The sequence below is a fragment of the Pseudophryne corroboree genome, chromosome 4 (genome assembly GCF_028390025.1).
Source record: "Pseudophryne corroboree isolate aPseCor3 chromosome 4, aPseCor3.hap2, whole genome shotgun sequence".
Classification (NCBI taxonomy): Eukaryota; Metazoa; Chordata; class Amphibia; order Anura; family Myobatrachidae; genus Pseudophryne; species Pseudophryne corroboree.
The window spans coordinates 213698708-213718494 of NC_086447.1; the positions used below are offsets into that span (position 1 = coordinate 213698708).

At 46.2% G+C, this 19787-nt stretch overlaps 1 protein-coding gene and 1 long non-coding RNA gene across 2 annotated transcripts in view; both read left to right on the plus strand.

Annotated features, from left to right (window-relative positions):
* The window catches only part of LOC134911272 (uncharacterized), a 75478-nt gene extending 58822 nt beyond the window's left edge, over positions 1-16656 (plus strand). Inside the window, exons 2-3 of the long non-coding RNA XR_010176435.1 lie at positions 15749-15977; positions 16144-16656. This is a non-coding gene — a long non-coding RNA (uncharacterized LOC134911272). The remainder of the gene's footprint in view (positions 1-15748; positions 15978-16143) is intronic.
* A 957-nt stretch (positions 16657-17613) lies between these two features.
* LOC134911273 (uncharacterized) overlaps positions 17614-19787 on the plus strand; it is a 32390-nt gene continuing 30216 nt past the window's right edge. The window contains exon 1 of the mRNA XM_063919568.1: positions 17614-19787. This exon is cut by the window's right edge and continues 2427 nt beyond it. The gene's annotated coding sequence lies outside the window, so the exon portion shown is untranslated.

Consider the following 19787-nt stretch of genomic DNA (forward strand, 5'->3'; position numbering starts at 1 on the left):
GTCAATTTCCTCCTTCCCCAGGAATGCCAATAGTCCTGCAGGCCATGTCACTGGCAATTCTGATGATTCCTCTCCTGCCTGGGATTCCTCCGATGCATCCTTGCGTGTAACGCCTACTGCTGCTGGCGCTGCTGTTGTTGCTGCTGGGAGTCGATGGTCATCCCAGAGGGGAAGTCGTAAGACCACTTTTACTACTTCCACCAAGCAATTGACTGTCCAAGAGTCCTTTGCGAGGAAGATGAAATATCACAGCAGTCATCCTACTGCAAAGCGGATAACTGAGGCCTTGGCATCCTGGGTGGTGAGAAACGTGGTTCCGGTATCCATCATTACTGCAGAGCCAACTAGAGACTTGTTGGAGGTACTGTGTCCCCGGTACCAAATACCATCTAGGTTCCATTTCTCTAGGCAGGCGATACCGAAAATGTACACAGACCTCAGAAAAAGAGTCACCAGTGTCCTAAAAAATGCAGCTGTACCCAATGTCCACTTAACCACGGACATGTGGACAAGTGGAGCAGGGCAGGGTCAGGACTATATGACTGTGACAGCCCACTGGGTAGATGTATGGACTCCCGCCGCAAGAACAGCAGCGGCGGCACCAGTAGCAGCATCTCGCAAACGCCAACTCTTTCCTAGGCAGGCTACGCTTTGTATCACCGCTTTCCAGAATACGCACACAGCTGAAAACCTCTTACGGCAACTGAGGAAGATCATCGCGGAATGGCTTACCCCAATTGGACTCTCCTGTGGATTTGTGGCATCGGACAACGCCAGCAATATTGTGTGTGCATTAAATATGGGCAAATTCCAGCACGTCCCATGTTTTGCACATACCTTGAATTTGGTGGTGCAGAATTATTTAAAAAACGAGAGGGGCGTGCAAGAGATGCTGTCGGTGGCCAGAAGAATTGCGGGACACTTTCGGCGTACAGGCACCACGTACAGAAGACTGGAGCACCACCAAAAACTACTGAACCTGCCCTGCCATCATCTGAAGCAAGAAGTGGTAGCGAGGTGGAATTCAACCCTCTATATGCTTCAGAGGTTGGAGGAGCAGCAAAAGGCCATTCAAGCCTATACAATTGAGCACGATATAGGAGGTGGAATGCACCTGTCTCAAGCGCAGTGGAGAATGATTTCAACGTTGTGCAAGGTTCTGCTGCCCTTTGAACTTGCCACACGTGAAGTCAGTTCAGACACTGCCAGCCTGAGTCAGGTCATTCCCCTCATCAGGCTTTTGCAGAAGAAGCTGGATACATTGAAGGAGGAGCTAACACGGAGCGATTCCGCTAGGCATGTGGGACTTGTGGATGGAGCCCTTAATTCGCTTAACAAGGATTCACGGGTGGTCAAACTGTTAAAATCAGAGCACTACATTTTGGCCACCATGCTCGATCCTAGATTTAAAGCCTACCTTGGATCTCTCTTTCCGGCAGACACAAGTCTGCTGGGGTTGAAAGACCTGCTGGTGAGAAAATTGTCAAGTCAAGCGGAACGCGACCTGTCAACATCTCCTCCTTCACATTCTCCCGCAACTGGGGGTGCGAGGAAAAGGCTCAGAATTCCGAGCCCACCCGCTGGCGGTGATGCAGGGCAGTCTGGAGCGACTGCTGATGCTGACATCTGGTCCGGACTGAAGGACCTGACAACGATTACGGACATGTCGTCTACTGTCACTGCATATGATTCTCTCACCATTGAAAGAATGGTGGAGGATTATATGAGTGACCGCATCCAAGTAGGCACGTCACACAGTCCATACTTATACTGGCAGGAAAAAGAGGCAATTTGGAGGCCCTTGCACAAACTGGCTTTATTCTACCTAAGTTGCCCTCCCACAAGTGTGTACTCCGAAAGAGTGTTTAGTGCCGCCGCTCACCTTGTCAGCAATCGGCGTACGAGGTTACATCCAGAAAATGTGGAGAAGATGATGTTCATTAAAATGAATTGTAATCAATTCCTCCGCGGAGACATTGACCAGCAGCAATTGCCTCCACAAAGTACACAGGGAGCTGAGATGGTGGATTCCAGTGGGGACGAATTGATAATCTGTGAGAAGGGGGATGTACACGGTGATATATCGGAGGATGATGATGAGGTGGACATCTTGCCTCTGTAGAGCCAGTTTGTGCAAAGAGAGATTAATTGCTTCTTTTTTGGGGGGGGTCCAAACCAACCCGTCATATCAGTCACAGTCGTGTGGCAGACCCTGTCACTGAAATGATGGGTTAGTTAAAGTGTGCATGTCCTGTTTTGTTTATACAACATAAGGGTGGGTGGGAGGGCCCAAGGACAATTCCATCTTGCACCTCTTTTTTCTTTTATTTTTCTTTGCGTCATGTGCTGTTTGGGGAGGGTTTTTTGGAAGGGACATCCTGCGTGACACTGCAGTGCCACTCCTAAATGGGCCCGGTGTTTGTGTCGGCCACTAGGGTCGCTTATCTTACTCACACAGTCAGCTACCTCATTGCGCCTCTTTTTTTCTTTGCGTCATGTGTTGTTTGGGGAGGGTTTTTTGGAAGGGCCATCCTGCGTGACACTGCAGTGCCACTCCTAGATGGGCCCGGTGTTTGTGTCGGCCACTAGGGTCGCTAATCTTACTCACACAGCTACCTCATTGCGCCTCTTTTTTTCTTTGCGTCATGTGCTGTTTGGGGAGGGTTTTTTGGAAGGGACATCCTGCGTGACACTGCAGTGCCACTCCTAAATGGGCCCGGTGTTTGTGTCGGCCACTACGGTCGCTAATCTTACTCACACAGCTACCTCATTGCGCCTCTTTTTTTCTTTGCGTCATGTGCTGTTTGGGGAGGGTTTTTTGGAAGGGACATCCTACGTGACACTGCAGTGCCACTCCTAGATGGGCCCGGTGTTTGTGTCGGCCACTAGGGTCGCTAATCTTACTCACACAGCTACCTCATTGCGCCTCTTTTTTTCTTTGCGTCATGTGCTGTTTGGGGAGGGTTTTTTGGAAGGGACATCCTGCGTGACACTGCAGTGCCACTCCTAAATGGGCCCGGTGTTTGTGTCGGCCACTACGGTCGCTAATCTTACTCACACAGCTACCTCATTGCGCCTCTTTTTTTCTTTGCGTCATGTGCTGTTTGGGGAGGGTTTTTTGGAAGGGACATCCTGCGTGACACTGCAGTGCCACTCCTAGATGGGCCCGGTGTTTGTGTCGGCCACTAGGGTCGCTTATCTTACTCACACAGTCAGCTACCTCATTGCGCCTCTTTTTTTCTTTGCGTCATGTGCTGTTTGGGGAGGGTTTTTTGGAAGGGCCATCCTGCGTGACACTGCAGTGCCACTCCTAGATGGGCCCGGTGTTTGTGTCGGCCACTACGGTCGCTAATCTTACTCACACAGCTACCTCATTGCGCCTCTTTTTTTCTTTGCGTCATGTGCTGTTTGGGGAGGGTTTTTTGGAAGGGACATCCTGCGTGACACTGCAGTGCCACTCCTAGATGGGCCCGGTGTTTGTGTCGGCCACTAGGGTCGCTAATCTTACTCACACAGCTACCTCATTGCGCCTCTTTTTTTATTTGCGTCATGTGCTGTTTGGGGAGGGTTTTTTGGAAGGGACATCCTGCGTGACACTGCAGTGCCACTCCTAAATGGGCCCGGTGTTTGTGTCGGCCACTAGGGTCGCTAATCTTACTCACACAGCTACCTCATTGCGCCTCTTTTTTTCTTTGCGTCATGTGCTGTTTGGGGAGGGTTTTTTGGAAGGGACATCCTGCGTGACACTGCAGTGCCACTCCTAGATGGGCCAGGTGTTTGTGTCGGCCACTAGGGTCGCTTAGCTTAGTCATCCAGCGACCTCGGTGCAAATTTTAGGACTAAAAATAATATTGTGAGGTGTGAGGTATTCAGAATAGACTGAAAATGAGTGGAAATTATGGTTTTTGAGGTTAATAATAATATGGGATCAAAATGACCCCCAAATTCTATGATTTAAGCTGTTTTTTAGGGGGTTTTGAAAAAAAACACCCGAATCCAAAACACACCCGAATCCGACAAAAAAAATTCGGTGAGGTTTTGCCAAAACGCGGTCGAACCCAAAACACGGCCGCGGAACCGAACCCAAAACCAAAACACAAAACCCGAAAAATTTCAGGCGCTCATCACTACTACTTAATGGAGATATGGTACAATCAGGGGGATAACTAGACTCTTCAGGATGTGAGGGAGATTGATGCTATTTCAGGGAGTCTATATGACAATGGGGGTAATTATGAGTTGATCGCAGCAGGAATTTTGTTAGCAGTTGGGCAAAACCATGTGCATTGCAGGGGAGGCAGAAAGAGTTAGATTTGGGTGGGTTATTTTGTTTCTGTGCAGGGTAAATACTGGCTGCTTTATTTTTACACTGCAAATTAGATTGCAGATTGAACACACCACACCCAAATCTAACTCTCTCTGCACATGTTAAATCTGCCTCCCCTGCAGTGCACATGGGGGGTCATTCCGAGTTGTTCGCTCGCAAGCTGCTTTTAGCAGCTTTGCACACGCTAAGCCGTCGCCTACTTGGAGTGAATCTTAGCTTATCAAAATTGCGAACGAAAGATTAGCAGAATTGCGAATAGACACTTCTTAGCAGTTTCAGACTTACTCGGCATCTGCGATCAGTTCAGTCAGTTTCGTTCCTGGTTTGACGTCACAAACACACCCAGCGTTCGCCCAGACACTCCTCCGTTTCTCCAGCCACTCCCGCGTTTTTCCCAGAAACGGTAGCGTTTTTTCGTACACACCCATAAAACGGCCAGTTTCCGCCCAGAAACACCCACTTCCTGTCAATCACAATACGATCCCCAGAACGAAGAAAAAACCTCGTAATGCTGTGAGTAAAATACCTAACTGCATAGCAAATTTACTTGGCGCAGTCGCACTGCGGACATTGCGCATGCGCATTAGCGACTAATCGCTCCGTTGCGAGAAAAAAATACCGAGCGAACAACTCGCAATGACCCCCATGGTTTTGCCCAACTGCTAACAAATCGCTGCGATCAACTTGGAATTACATCCAATGAGGGAGTGTTGGCAAGTATGATACAGATAAATAACAATAAATGAGAGAGAAGGCAAAGTTGGCCCTGCCCAAATGAGAGGTGTGGGATACAACTGATGCACAAGCTAGCAGAATCACACTTGTAGCTGCTCGCGCTGAATATGACTTACAGTACATATGGAGAACTTATGGTGCCCATACACTTGTGAGATAATCGATGCTAACCTTCGATTTCAACCGCATCTGTGAGGGAAATCGAAGGATTGTATGCACATTTTAGGTACCTTTCTACGCGATGCGCGGGCACGCCGGTCGAATCTCACGTCTCAAGATCGTATGTGCTGCACTTAATATTTATCGAATCGCAGTGCGATCGCATATGGTTTTAAAACCACATGAGTTATATCGCACTGCGATGTGCCAGAGGCCGCTCTCACTCGGCGGTGACGTGCTGATCACGTGATTACCATGCGATCTATTGTATGATCGCATGGTGATCACTTTAGTAGTTCAGGTGCGATTTCTTCGCACCTGAATAGCCGGTGCGATGCCAGGCAATGTTGTGTCGCGGGGCATCGCACAAGTGTATGGGCAGCATTACTCGCAAGCTCTGTCCCTGCATGGGATTATTGATACATCCATGCGATGTATATAACAATCGCATTGTGAGTTTGGCTGATTTTATCATATCCCATCCTCTTCTCAAGATGCTGGTGGTGATAAATCGCCCCCTTAGTGCTTACAGTGTGCACCTGCATGTTCCGTTTTTCTGGATGTCACTACAAGTCTCAGCATGGTAGCACCTCTTATTATGTTTAAAATGAGGGTGTTCGGACCAGCCAGATTCCCCCCGCCTCTCCCCTTTACCATGAGGGTTACTCAGATATCTTATAGTCATGCAGATGATTCGATGGTACATCCTCGGACACAGCAGCAGATCACAGAAGCTGGCAATGATGGATATTTTAGCAGCTGCACTAATTGCATCCCTCTCTCTAAATCTGGTCCTATGTTGTGTATGAAATGTGTACTGTTTACTATGACCAGCCACAGCTCCTGGTGTAAACTAGGTACATACAGTATACTCCCAATATGGACGTAGGCTCACCTTTAAGGCATTTCCGTGAGAATCTAGAATTCTGATCTCTCCTGGGCTAGCAAGTTAGTAGGCAGCTCCTGGATCTGATGACTTCACCAGTAAAGTGGATGGTTCATGGTTCTCCATGTCATACCCCCAGTATGTCGCACCTGTACCTGCGCCCGGTATCTCCTGGACAGGATTTTTTTTACGTTTCGGCATTTATGCAGTATGGTAATGTTTGCTGTCAGGTGCATTTCTTTTTAACTTACCACAAATCTGCAATATCTCCTGCAAAGCGTCTATCTGAATACGTGGTTTGTGTATTTTTTCTGATTATTAAATGACCTCCGAAGTCTCCCTGTTGCTATGGTCTAGACAATCTTCTTATTTTCCCACTTATTCATCTGTAACCTCACATTCATCAAATACTGATGTAATGGCTCATGAACGCACTAGATTAAGGATGTTTACAAATACCATCATCTTTACTGTGGCATCCGCAATTATTAACCTGATAAACTTGCATATTAGCCTTGGTACAAAGAATATAAGAAAGTATTACTTCTTATAGATCAGTACTTCCCAGGTATGTAGCTAAGATTGCAAATATGCTGTATACGTTCAGGTAATGAACGGCCTCCTGCTAGGTGCTGAAAGCTGCAGTAATTACCGCGATTTGCACAATGCTTCCCAGGCATTCCTCACATGCTTCCCTAAATCCTCTTATTAAATTATATTGTTTAAAGGCACAGCCAATCCTCTGATCTAAAGAAAACGAAAATGTATCTAATATGTCATTTTTATAAACTAACATCACATACATATATTCAATACCTGCTAGATCTGAGTCCACTTTTTGTCATAATGTCTAGCACTACTTCTGATGCACATCTGTAGCACCAGAAAGAAAATACAGAAGCATTAACTGTACAAACACTAATTCACAGCTAGCTCAGTTATTTTGATTTAACCATCTGTGCTGAAGCCTGGATATAGAGATGAGCGCCTGAAATTTTTCGGGTTTTGTGTTTTGGTTTTGGGTTCGGTTCCGCGGCCGTGTTTTGGGTTCGAACGCGTTTTGGCAAAACCTCACCGAATTTTTTTTGTCTGATTCGGGTGTGTTTTGGATTCGGGTGTTTTTTTAAAAAACACTAAAAAACAGCTTAAATCATAGAATTTGGGGGTCATTTTGATCCCAAAGTATTATTAACCTCAAAAACCATAATTTACACTCATTTTCAGTCTATTCTGAATACCTCACACCTCACAATATTATTTTTAGTCCTAAAATTTGCACCGAGGTCGCTGTGTGAGTAAGATAAGCGACCCTAGTGGCCGACACAAACACCGGGCCCATCTAGGAGTGGCACTGCAGTGTCACGCAGGATGTCCCTTCCAAAAAACCCTCCCCAAACAGCACATGACGCAAAGAAAAAAAGAGGCGCAATGAGGTAGCTGTGTGAGTAAGATTAGCGACCCTAGTGGCCGACACAAACACCGGGCCCATCTAGGAGTGGCACTGCAGTGTCACGCAGGATGTCCCTTCCAAAAAACCCTCCCCAAACAGCACATGACGCAAAGAAAAAAAGAGGCGCAATGAGGTAGCTGTGTGAGTAAGATTAGCGACCCTAGTTGGCGACACAAACACCGGGCCCATCTAGGAGTGGCACTGCAGTGTCACGCAGGATGTCCCTTCCAAAAAACCCTCCCCAAACAGCACATGACGCAAAGAAAAAAAGAGGCGCAATGAGGTAGCTGTGTGAGTAAGATTAGCGACCCTAGTGGCCGACACAAACACCGGGCCCATCTAGGAGTGGCACTGCAGTGTCACGCAGGATGTCCCTTCCAAAAAACCCTCCCCAAACAGCACATGACGCAAAGAAAAAAAGAGGCGCAATGAGGTAGCTGACTGTGTGAGTAAGATTAGCGACCCTAGTGGCCGACACAAACACCGGGCCCATTTAGGAGTGGCACTGCAGTGTCACGCAGGATGTCCCTTCCAAAAAACCCTCCCCAATCAGCACATGATGCAAAGAAAAAGAAAAGAAAAAAGAGGTGCAAGATGGAATTGTCCTTGGGCCCTCCCACCCACCCTTATGTTGTATAAACAAAACAGGACATGCACACTTTAACCAACCCATCATTTCAGTGACAGGGTCTGCCACACGACTGTGACTGATATGACGGGTTGGTTTGGACCCCCCCAAAAAAGAAGCAATTAATCTCTCCTTGCACAAACTGGCTCTACAGAGGCAAGATGTCCACCTCATCATCACCCTCCGATATATCACCGTGTACATCCCCCTCCTCACAGATTATCAATTCGTCCCCACTGGAATCCACCATCTCAGCTCCCTGTGTACTTTGTGGAGGCAATTGCTGCTGGTCAATGTCTCCGCGGAGGAATTGATTATAATTCATTTTAATGAACATCATCTTCTCCACATTTTCTGGATGTAACCTCGTACGCCGATTGCTGACAAGGTGAGCGGCGGCACTAAACACTCTTTCGGAGTACACACTTGTGGGAGGGCAACTTAGGTAGAATAAAGCCAGTTTGTGCAAGGGCCTCCAAATTGCCTCTTTTTCCTGCCAGTATAAGTACGGACTGTGTGACGTGCCTACTTGGATGCGGTCACTCATATAATCCTCCACCATTCTATCAATGTTGAGAGAATCATATGCAGTGACAGTAGACGACATGTCCGTAATCGTTGTCAGGTCCTTCAGTCCGGACCAGATGTCAGCATCAGCAGTCGCTCCAGACTGCCCTGCATCACCGCCAGCGGGTGGGCTCGGAATTCTGAGCCTTTTCCTCGCACCCCCAGTTGCGGGAGAATGTGAAGGAGGAGATGTTGACAGGTCGCGTTCCGCTTGACTTGACAATTTTGTCACCAGCAGGTCTTTCAACCCCAGCAGACTTGTGTCTGCCGGAAAGAGAGATCCAAGGTAGGCTTTAAATCTAGGATTGAGCACGGTGGCCAAAATGTAGTGCTCTGATTTCAACAGATTGACCACCCGTGAATCCTTGTTAAGCGAATTAAGGGCTCCATCCACAAGTCCCACATGCCTAGCGGAATCGCTCCGTGTTAGCTCCTCCTTCAATGTCTCCAGCTTCTTCTGCAAAAGCCTGATGAGGGGAATGACCTGACTCAGGCTGGCAGTGTCTGAACTGACTTCACGTGTGGCAAGTTCAAAGGGCATCAGAACCTTGCACAACGTTGAAATCATTCTCCACTGCGCTTGAGACAGGTGCATTCCACCTACTATATCGTGCTCAATTGTATAGGCTTGAATGGCCTTTTGCTGCTCCTCCAACCTCTGAAGCATATAGAGGGTTGAATTCCACCTCGTTACCACTTCTTGCTTCAGATGATGGCAGGGCAGGTTCAGTAGTTTTTGGTGGTGCTCCAGTCTTCTGTACGTGGTGCCTGTACGCCGAAAGTGTCCCGCAATTCTTCTGGCCACCGACAGCATCTCTTGCACGCCCCTGTCGTTTTTTAAAAAATTCTGCACCACCAAATTCAAGGTATGTGCAAAACATGGGACGTGCTGGAATTTGCCCATATTTAATGCACACACAATATTGCTGGCGTTGTCCGATGCCACAAATCCACAGGAGAGTCCAATTGGGGTAAGCCATTCCGCGATGATCTTCCTCAGTTGCCGTAAGAGGTTTTCAGCTGTGTGCGTATTCTGGAAAGCGGTGATACAAAGCGTAGCCTGCCTAGGAAAGAGTTGGCGTTTGCGAGATGCTGCTACTGGTGCCGCCGCTGCTGTTCTTGCGGCGGGAGTCCATACATCTACCCAGTGGGCTGTCACAGTCATATAGTCCTGACCCTGCCCTGCTCCACTTGTCCACATGTCCGTGGTTAAGTGGACATTGGGTACAACTGCATTTTTTAGGACACTGGTGAGTCTTTTTCTGACGTCCGTGTACATTCTCGGTATCGCCTGCCAAGAGAAGTGGAACCTAGATGGTATTTGGTAACGGGGGCACACTGCCTCAATAAATTGTCTAGTTCCCTGTGAACTAACGGCGGATACCGGACGCACGTCTAACACCAACATAGTTGTCAAGGCCTCAGTTATCCGCTTTGCAGTAGGATGACTGCTGTGATATTTCATCTTCCTCGCAAAGGACTGTTGAACAGTCAATTGCTTACTGGAAGTAGTACAAGTGGGCTTACGACTTCCCCTCTGGGATGACCATCGACTCCCAGCGGCAACAACAGCAGCGCCAGCAGCAGTAGGCGTTACACGCAAGGATGCATCGGAGGAATCCCAGGCAGGAGAGGACTCGTCAGAATTGCCAGTGACATGGCCTGCAGGACTATTGGCATTCCTGGGGAAGGAGGAAATTGACACTGAGGGAGTTGGTGGGGTGGTTTGCGTGAGCTTGGTTACAAGAGGAAGGGATTTACTGGTCAGTGGACTGCTTCCGCTGTCACCCAAAGTTTTTGAACTTGTCACTGACTTATTATGAATGCGCTGCAGGTGACGTATAAGGGAGGATGTTCCGAGGTGGTTAACGTCCTTACCCCTACTTATTACAGCTTGACAAAGGGAACACACGGCTTGACACCTGTTGTCCGCATTTCTGGTGAAATACCTCCACACCGAAGAGCTGATTTTTTTGGTATTTTCACCTGGCATGTCAACGGCCATATTCCTCCCACGGACAACAGGTGTCTCCCCGGGTGCCTGACTTAAACAAACCACCTCACCATCAGAATCCTCCTGGTCAATTTCCTCCCCAGCGCCAGCAACACCCATATCCTCCTCATCCTGGTGTACTTCAACACTGACATCTTCAATCTGACTATCAGGAACTGGACTGCGGGTGCTCCTTCCAGCACTTGCAGGGGGCGTGCAAATGGTGGAAGGCGCATGCTCTTCACGTCCAGTGTTGGGAAGGTCAGGCATCGCAACCGACACAATTGGACTCTCCTTGTGGATTTGGGATTTCGAAGAATGCACAGTTCTTTGCTGTGCTGCTTTTGCCAGCTTGAGTCTTTTCATTTTTCTAGCGAGAGGCTGAGTGCTTCCATCCTCATGTGAAGCTGAACCACTAGCCATGAACATAGGCCAGGGCCTCAGCCGTTCCTTGCCACTCAGTGTCGTAAATGGCATATTGGCAAGTTTACGCTTCTCCTCCGACAATTTTATTTTAGGTTTTGGAGTCCTTTTTTTTCTGATATTTGGTGTTTTGGATTTGACATGCTCTGTACTATGACATTGGGCATCGGCCTTGGCAGACGACGTTGCTGGCATTTCATCGTCTCGGCCATGACTAGTGGCAGCAGCTTCAGCACGAGGTGGAAGTGGATCTTGATCTTTCCCTAATTTTGGAACCTCAACATTTTTGTTCTCCATATTTTAATAGGCACAACTAAAAGGCACCTCAGGTAAACAATGGAGATGGATACTAGTATACAATTATGGACTGCCTGCCGAGTGCAGACACAGAGGTAGCCACAGCCGTGAACTACCGTACTGTACTGTGTCTGCTGCTAATATAGACTGGTTGATAAAGAGATAGTATACTCGTAACTAGTATGTATGTATAAAGAAAGAAAGAAAAACCACGGTTAGGTGGTATATACAATTATGGACGGGCTGCCGAGTGCCGACACAGAGGTAGCCACAGCCGTGAACTACCGCACTGTACTGTGTCTGCTGCTAATATATAGACTGGTTGATAAAGAGATAGTATACTCGTAACTAGTATGTATGTATAAAGAAAGAAAAAAAAACCACGGTTAGGTGGTATATACAATTATGGACGGGCTGCCGAGTGCCGACACAGAGGTAGCCACAGCCGTGAACTACCGCACTGTACTGTGTCTGCTGCTAATATAGACTGGTTGATAAAGAGATAGTATACTCGTAACTAGTATGTATGTATAAAGAAAGAAAAAAAAACCACGGTTAGGTGGTATATACAATTATGGACGGGCTGCCGAGTGCCGACACAGAGGTAGCCACAGCCGTGAACTACCGCACTGTACTGTGTCTGCTGCTAATATAGACATGTTGATAAAGAGATAGTATACTCGTAACTAGTATGTATGTATAAAGAAAGAAAAAAAAACCACGGTTAGGTGGTATATACAATTATGGACGGGCTGCCGAGTGCCGACACAGAGGTAGCCACAGCCGTGAACTACCGCACTGTACTGTGTCTGCTGCTAATATATAGACTGGTTGATAAAGAGATAGTATACTCGTAACTAGTATGTATGTATAAAGAAAGAAAAAAAAACCACGGTTAGGTGGTATATACAATTATGGACGGGCTGCCGAGTGCCGACACAGAGGTAGCCACAGCCGTGAACTACCGCACTGTACTGTGTCTGCTGCTAATATATAGACTGGTTGATAAAGAGATAGTATACTCGTAACTAGTATGTATGTATAAAGAAAGAAAGAAAAACCACGGTTAGGTGGTATATACAATTATGGACGGGCTGCCGAGTGCCGACACAGAGGTAGCCACAGCCGTGAACTACCGCACTGTACTGTGTCTGCTGCTAATATAGACTGGTTGATAAAGAGATAGTATACTCGTAACTAGTATGTATGTATAAAGAAAGAAAAAAAAAACACGGTTAGGTGGTATATACAATTATGGACGGGCTGCCGAGTGCCGACACAGAGGTAGCCACAGCCGTGAACTACCGCACTGTACTGTGTCTGCTGCTAATATAGACTGGTTGATAAAGAGATAGTATACTCGTAACTAGTATGTATGTATAAAGAAAGAAAAAAAAAACACGGTTAGGTGGTATATACAATTATGGACGGGCTGCCGAGTGCCGACACAGAGGTAGCCACAGCCGTGAACTACCGCACTGTACTGTGTCTGCTGCTAATATAGACTGGTTGATAAAGAGATAGTATACTCGTAACTAGTATGACTATAAAGAAAGAAAAAAAAACCACGGTTAGGTGGTATATACAATTATGGACGGGCTGCCGAGTGCCGACACAGAGGTAGCCACAGCCGTGAACTACCGCACTGTACTGTGTCTGCTGCTAATATAGACTGGTTGATAAAGAGATAGTATACTACTAATATTATATATACTGGTGGTCAGGTCACTGGTCACTAGTCACACTGGCAGTGGCACTCCTGCAGCAAAAGTGTGCACTGTTTAATTTTAATATAATATTATGTACTCCTGGCTCCTGCTATAACCTATAACTGGCACTGCAGTGCTCCCCAGTCTCCCCCACAATTATAAGCTGTGTGAGCTGAGCACAGTCAGATATATATATACATTGATGCAGCACACTGGGCTGAGCAGTGCACACAGATATGGTATGTGACTGAGTCACTGTGTGTATCGTTTTTTTCAGGCAGAGAACGGATATATTAAATAAAACAAACAACTGCACTGTCTGGTGGTCACTGTGGTCGTCAGTCACTAAACTCTGCACTCTCTTCTACAGTATCACAGCCTCAGGTCAATCTCTCTCTCTCTCTCTCAACCCTAATCTAAATGGAGAGGACGCCAGCCACGTCCTCTCCCTATCAATCTCAATGCACGTGTGAAAATGGCGGCGACGCGCGGCTCCTTATATAGAATCCGAGTCTCGCGATAGAATCCGAGCCTCGCGAGAATCCGACAGCGTCATGATGACGTTCGGGCGCGCTCGGGTTAACCGAGCAAGGCGGGAAGATCCGAGTCGCTCGGACCCGTGAAAAAAAACATGAAGTTCGGGCGGGTTCGGATTCAGAGAAACCGAACCCGCTCATCTCTAGATATCACTAAATCCTGCACTGTTAGTGTGCCTTGAGGAGAGAGGTTGGGAATGCCTGGTCTAAAGTAACAACCAATCATACCTTTGCTTTCATTTTCTAATTATACAAGTGAGATGACAGCTAGAATGGTATTGGTTGATATGAATTGCAGCATTTTTTTGTACTAGTTTTCATAAAAATGCCCTATGTTGTGTTCATTGCTAAACCTGTGCCAAATAAGTTTTATCTTTTTCTAACACTCATTGATAACTAACATCTGAGTGACACTCAATACAGAACAGAGCACTGGAGCTCATTCGGTACCATGACTTTTCTAGATAAAAACTAAGGCTCTCTGAGGGTACTCTTAACAGCGTTGTAGGCCCTGGCATAGCAATTCACTAGGGCCCCTACACACCCATTCACCAGAACCAATTTAAAAAAATCATAACGTGCTTCTCTTGTGGTCCGTCAACGTCTCTCTACATGTTTCCATACAAAGAATGTCTCCAGCCATCCACCAAACAGCATGCTGACAGCCATCCACTATCTGGCTGTAGGCTGGGCGGTAGACAAAGAATGTTGCTTCACCGCACTGATTATTTGACTACAACCCACTGCTGCTTGAAGGCCCCCAGAATTGTGGGGCCTTGAGTGTGCCTATGTGTTAAGATGACCCTGGGCTCTCTGCTATTGTATGCAGTAGCGGATCTTGCCACGGGCAAGCAGGACTTTTGCCAGGGGCGCCGCCTTCCAGAGGGCGCAGGGCGCCATCCGGAGGGCGCCGCACCAGGGCAAGATCCGCTGCTGCTGTGTGCCCCCCGCTGCCCCCTGCTGCCGCTGGCCGCTGCCCCCCTCCCCGCTACCGCTGTGAAGGGAAACTAGACGCGTACGCATCTAGTTTCCCTTCGTGGAGAGGTCCTTTACTGTGCGGTGCGCGATGACGTCATCGCGCACCGCACATCATTTCAGTCTGTACAGGGGGCGTAAATGACCACGCCCCCTGTACGAAGCCGCACCTCTTATTGCCACCCGGGGCGCACAGAGCCCCAGAACCGGCCCTGATTGTATGGTATGAAGGTTCACTTACACTTTACCAAATAGTCTTCTCAAATTTGTACTACCACCGTGGAAATGTCCCAAGCTAAAGGATTTCAACTAATTTCCAAAGTCAGAGTGATAACAAGGTTTTGGTGGGTCTCATATAAAAGAGCATTGTTATCTGTGTATGTTTGATGCAATCTCCGGACTGTTTCATCGGAACAATTGTTAGAGCCTGATTCTGAATAGGATGCAAAGTGCGACCCAGATTTACTACCTTATGCTAATGCGCGTATATGGCTGTTAAACAAATGTAATGGTGATGATCCCGTGCGCAGTAAGAGCAGTTTATCAGTAAAAACTCCTTGAAGGTCTCCTTCACCCTTCACCAAAAGTGCAAATCAAATAGAAATAATAGAGAAATTACTTAACTAGCGCTCCTTGGTAGTTTTAACTCTTTGGTGATTTCCACCAGCTTATCCTCATTGCAGAGGAAACTCGTATCAGTATGTAAATGAGGAAAAAATGAATATAGTGAAGTACAGTTTAATAGCACATATATTATATAAAAAAATTCTGGACAGAACAATTCCTAATAGATAATAAACACAAGCAGAAGCTATTATGTTGTGTTCTAAAATGCTCGGAAAGTGCATGAGTTGTTAACCCCTTCTTTATGTTTCTTAAATGCTCACCTGTTCTTATCTTCAGAGGTCTGGATGTGCGGCCCACATACCACAATCCACATGTGCATTCTATAGCATACACCACGTTAGAGGTGTTGCAAGTAATAAAATAATTTATTTTAAAATTCTCCTTGTGAATATTTAATTCCGTAGTCTTATTACATTCTGCTTTTGTTCCCCTGCAGGTGGTATTTAAATATCTGAAGAGGCAGAGCCATTGTCAATCGTTACTGGCACCTTGAAAAAGATCCTAGTGAAGGGTGGAAACGCGTTGGTGGGTGTATAGGCGTCCTGACTCCGCTCAACAGTGGTGATTACCCGGACAGCTGCTTGCCTGTGGGGAAACCCTGGGAATTCTTTCCCATGAACTCTCATGCTGTTATGAACTGTTTCATTGCAGTTCCAACACCTTTGGTAATTATCCTCTGTACTGAGTGATAGAAGGACTGCCACTGAAAGGGCTTCTGCTTGTGTTTATTATCTATTAGGAATTGTTCTGTCCAGAATATTTTAATATAATATATGTGTTATTAAACTGTACTTCACTATATTCATTTTTTCCTCATTTACATACTGATAGGAGTTTCCTCTGCAATGAGGATAAACTGGTGGAAATCATCAAAGAGTTAAAACTACCAAGGAGCGCTAGTTAAGTAATTTATCCGTTATTTCTATTTGATTTGCGTGTATATGGCTGTCTATGTTATTATCTGAGCATCCATGCTTACGGTGGCATCACCCACTGTTTTTCTGTCTGCAGCCATCATCATGATGGAATTTACAACCAACCCCGCCATACTGGGTGAAAAAGATCTCTCTGAAACATGTGTCTCATCTCTGTCCATGTGCCTCAAACCACCACAAAAGACTGGCTAGGCTCTCATGACACTCTGTGTGTCTGCACAGTGACCACTCAGTTACCACCCAAAAATGCAGAGTTCACAGACGGAGAGAAGCGGCCACGCACGGATCAAACGAAACACTCTTGTATGCTCTGTCAAGGTGAACATGCATGGTGCGGCAGAGGCTTGTTTTCAGTGCATGCGTAGGCTGCTGATAATGGTGGGGTGTGTCTGCCTTTGGACTTCTGCCCATTACAGAATAAGGTCAGTGATATCTAAATGCCTACGCACATAGCTTCATACTTGCCTACCTGACCCTCTCCATGAGGGAGAAAATGCTCTGTTCCTGGACTTTCCTGGTAATGTATGATTGCCATCACCTGTGGTGAGCTAGTTAATTGATAAGAAAGGTGTTTCACCACAGGTGATGGCAATCATACATTACCAGGAAAGTCCAGGAACAGAGCATTTTCTCCCTCATGGAGAGGGTCAGGTAGGCAAGTATGCGATAGCTTCCTTTAGACATATCTTTTCTGGTTTACACTCAGTAATAAATATAAAAAGGTAACACACAAAAATTCTTCAGTTGCTATTCATTGAGGAGTTTCATATTTGTTCAGTCTCAGTAGAGAATACTGAATCTGTCCCTTAATCCCACAGTTGTCAGAAGCTCCTGTAATGTATTATATCAAGTGACCCAGTTTATTCTGCACTCTTCAAATTAACTGATCAAAGATGACCAAGGCCGCATACACAAGCCTAAATATTAACTGTATCCCCCTCTGCTTATTTCATTTAAATGCCCTTCGGGTGAATTTCAAAATACCAAAAATACATTGGTTTTCTAAAATCAATGTTCAGCCCTCTGTGGCACTGCAGTGGTTAATCAGAATGCTGCACACTACACATATGCAAATCCAATAAATCAAGTAACGTTGCCCCAGATACTTTTTTTTTATTATTAAACATCAGATGAACCGTGAAATGGGGCAGGTCCCATCAGGACCCTTTGTAAGTGAACACTACGTTATCACTACTACGTGCACACAGAGGTCTTTCAACACCTGCCTATTTTTAGGTGCAGCTTCAAAGCAGAAGCTTGCCAAAAACGTGTAATTTAGAACTAGGATTCCCCAGCCGTGTCTTATTCATCCTATTTACAACGCTACAATTATTATTTCCATATTTCTTAATCTGTTGGCAGGAATGCAAGAGGCTGATCTTTGTAACAGGCTCCTATGGAATGCTGCAAGAAACATTTTACACTCCTGTTATGCACAGAAGTTATTCACAGTTTCCAGACCTTTATCTGAAAGCTTCAGGAGATAAGTGAACCCGTAAATGTGCATAATTGGAAGGCTTTACACATTTTCCTCTATTAAAAAAACTTCAATATTATTTATGTTTCAAGTTTGTACCCGTTTAATAGTGGCGGGAACAGTAACCAAAGAGAAATACTGTTTTGTTTTTTTTAATGGCTCAACTCAGGACTTTTCCAGACCTTGGTCGACCTTAGGATACCTTGCAGGAAACTACAGAGAAAAAGTATCCTAGTGATTGCACAGCAAATAATGACTGGAAAAGTCATGCATCTATACAAAAATCACTGCAATGTGTGTGTGCGTCTATCTATACAGTATATATATATAAATATATATATATACACATATAGATTAGTGATGAGCGGGTTCGGTTCGTCGGGATCCGAACCCCCCCGAACTTCACCTTTTTTTACACGGTTCTGAGCAGACTCGGATCCTCCCGCCTTGCTCGGTTAACCCGAGCGCGCCCGAACGTCATCATCCCGCGGTCGGGATCCTCTGACAACGCCGGAGGGTGTTGTCAGAGGACCCGGCGCCGAGGGCGATGGCGAGGACACATGAGGTGGGGTAAGTGGGTATAAATTGTGTGTTTTTCCCTATGTCTGTATCCTGATGACGTTATTAAATTAACGAAACGTTGATATTCGATTTGTGACCGCTGTGTCCATTATTTACTGGAGTTAAGTCCTGCGAGTGCCACCATTTCCCTACGTGTATCTGGTTGTGAGACCTGTCTTGGGAGGCACCGGGGCATAGTACAGTGAGAGGAACGAGTGCCGGCTGCTATCCTGATATACTTGACAGGGGATGACCAAGGGACGTTTTTTGGAACTGACAGTGGATTCTCTGTATCCTTTTGGCAAGGTACCACCCGCAATTTCTTTGATTATACCTCATCGGCTCTTTCCACCTCAGGATTTGATTCCTGTTTGCTTTTAATTATTCTCTTGTGGGGCATGCAGGAGAATACAGGCATTAGGAACATTGCTCTTCCTCTGGGAGAAACTTGGAGCTTTTCTGACGCAGATGCAGACACGATACGCTTTAAGGAACATTTGGAGCAATCAGAAGGGGGTGAATCTGCTGAGCAACTTTATGTGCAATTATTGAGGCTGACGAAAAAGGAAATAGATTTCTTCTTACACGGTGTCACTCTGTCGGACTATCATCGTAGTGGTCAGATCCCTAGGGGCTTTCGAGTCAGAAATTCCCCCACAATCGGAAAATATAATGCAGAGTTTTGCCGTAAGTGGGCCGCAATTTTGAATAAGTGCAGCCTGGATCTGATCCTGTTAGTCATCGAGGAGTCAGCGAGAGAGTTAAAAGAGATCATGAATAAAAAAGCAGAATTTGATACACAGCATCTCACTACTATACGACAGGACCAGAGTACGGATTGGTTGGGGAAATTAGCAACACGGGTGGAGAATTACTGCAGAGACTTGGTCAAGTTCAAGCGTAATAAGCTAACTTTGGTACAGAAAGACTATACTGAAGGCAGAATTTACCCTTGGGCATTGAATCCCAGCTATAAAAGGACTTATAATCCACGACAGAGAAAATTTAGGAGATTTGCGGGTGACACTGAGACCTCGAGTGGTGGCCAGTCATCTCAAAGTGAGAACGAGACGACCGATAGATCCAACACTGGCAAGCCCCCTTTAGGAGTCAGTACTCACGCTCAGCGAGAAACAAGAGGAGACCGTTTACCCGAAGAGGAGGACAGTGGCAAAGGGTCCTCAAAACGCAAGAACAAGGCTGCAAAGAAGACATAGTCTTCAATCTTTCCAGTAGAACTTTAACGCCCGAGGAGAGGAAACTGTTGAATAAAGGGCTTTCCTTTGTACCGTCCAGTCAGTTTAATGACTTCCAGTGGAAACTGGATGCATATCGTTTTAATAGGAAGTTGAGACTTCGTGAACACTTCGGTGTTTCTAGACAATCTGACATGGACGAAGTTAACCCATTACATAAAATCAAAGGGACATCAAACTTTGATCCAATCAGCATGAATACCTCCTTGAGATGTTTCAACCGATCACTTGAAAAACAGGTCAGTG